Raw genomic sequence first — 1,764 nt, 5'->3', positions numbered from 1 at the left:
GTGTGTGTGTGTGTGTGTGTGTGTGTGTGTGTGTGTGTGTGTGTGCGTGCACTTGAGCACATGTAAGCCTTGGCGAATCACCACAGATGCATGACCGTGTGTTTTGAGCTCTTTGGGCGATGGTTTGAAATGCCCCCAGGCCTGCAATTCTCAGTAAACCAGTAACAGTTAACAACCTATTGATACAGCTGCAGAAGTACAGCGACCCATAAACAAACAGGCAGGAAACACAGGATACCACGCTGAGCGACAGAGTGATGTGATGAGAATGGCTTTAAGCTTTCGAGCCTGACAGCAGGGGAATGCATTCACGTGTGTGTGTGTTTGTTTGTTTTTGTTTCTTTGTGTGTGTGTCTGACCTTTCAGCATTTTCTAAAGTCTGTATCTTTACAGGGTGGTCATGTATGTGCAAATAGGTGATTGATGTTCCTGAACGACCTTGATGACGTTGCGCTCGTTTGTGTGCCCCGGTGTAACCTGCGTGCCTGCTTTGATGTTCCGTTCATTACTGTCTCTGCTTTTCAGGGCTCAGATCTGAGTGTGCATGTGCCTGTGCCAGAGGTGTATGTACCTGCACGCAACATTGTATCCAAGGGTGGAATGAATCAGCAGTTGCTACATGCCTAAAAATGAAGGCTGCTATAAGAAAAGAGTTGTGCGTGACCTCTCTTCCTTTCTTCGTCTCTATCACTTCCTCCTCCTCGTTCTCTTGCTTCCAGTTTCTCTACTTGTTACTCTGTCTTACCTCGCTCTCTGCTGTCTCTGCCTCTCTCAGTGTGTTTGCAGTTCAGACCCAGACCACAGCCGTGTTACATTCCTTAGCCATCCCAAGCTAAGATTAGCATACTGATTAGCTACCCTTGTGGGCTCTCTCATCCGCCTTCCCCCGAGCTCACATGCAGGGCTACAGTCTCATGAATACATAATTGCGCCGTTGGCAAACAAATGCACGGCTGAGAGCTTCCAGATGAGGGAGCTAGTGCACAGAATACAATATTGTTTGTTGCTGTTGTCGTTGTTGTTGGCTTCTTTGTAATGTAATCAAAAGGTACTGGAGCATTCTGGTGTGATTAATGTTTCCAGTACCGACACGTACATTCCAAATACTTCAGTTGTTGACTTGTTTTTATTTATCTCTCCCTCTTTTACTTTTTTCTCCTCTCCTCATGTTTTTCTTCTCCTTTCAGTTTTGTTTTTTTTGCCACTTTCACCCTCTTGACCGTGGCTTCTATTTCACCCTCAGCAGGGTTTGTCTTTCCTTTACTGCTTTATATCTTTTGCCTTCATCCTTCCCCTTATACTCCCTTTTTTCCATCTCTTTCTTCTTGCCTCACTTGCTTTCCTTATCAAGGTATTAGAGGGGATATCAAGTCACCTGCTGCTCTCACCTTATTCGGTGCCTCTGCTTCTCTCTCTCTCTCTCTCTCTCTCTCTCTCTCTCCCTCCCTTTCTTCCCTCCACCCCGTGCCTCTCTCTGTTCTCTCTTCAATCTCTCCCTCTCACGAGGGCCTGGGAGAGGACAGCGTATCGTGTGAAGTTGGATGTTGATTCTAGGTGACAGGCACCATATGAGTCATAGCCATAATCACAGAGTTCCACCACCACCACCCTTTTGGCTGTAAAACACAGCAACAATGCAAAGCAAAAGTGCCCTTGGCACAGATATTAGCCATACATTACTAACCATCACACAAATGCATTTTCTAAGATGTAACACATTTTGTAAACACTTGAGAATTTTCTTTCTTATTTTGGTATCTATCT

General features: G+C 45.4%; 1 protein-coding gene across 2 annotated transcripts in view; it reads right to left on the bottom strand.

Moving 5' to 3' along the window:
• tafa5 (TAFA chemokine like family member 5) overlaps window positions 1–1,764 on the bottom strand; it is a 170,178-nt gene that overhangs the window by 164,303 nt on the left and 4,111 nt on the right. The gene's annotated exons all lie outside the window — the stretch shown is intronic.

This window comes from Pundamilia nyererei, unplaced genomic scaffold (genome assembly GCF_000239375.1).
Source record: "Pundamilia nyererei isolate P.nyererei 1_Seehausen unplaced genomic scaffold, PunNye1.0 scaffold00014, whole genome shotgun sequence".
Classification (NCBI taxonomy): Eukaryota; Metazoa; Chordata; class Actinopteri; order Cichliformes; family Cichlidae; genus Pundamilia; species Pundamilia nyererei.
The sequence above is the reverse complement of the archived record's forward strand: the minus strand, read 5'-3'. Positions and strand labels throughout refer to the sequence as shown.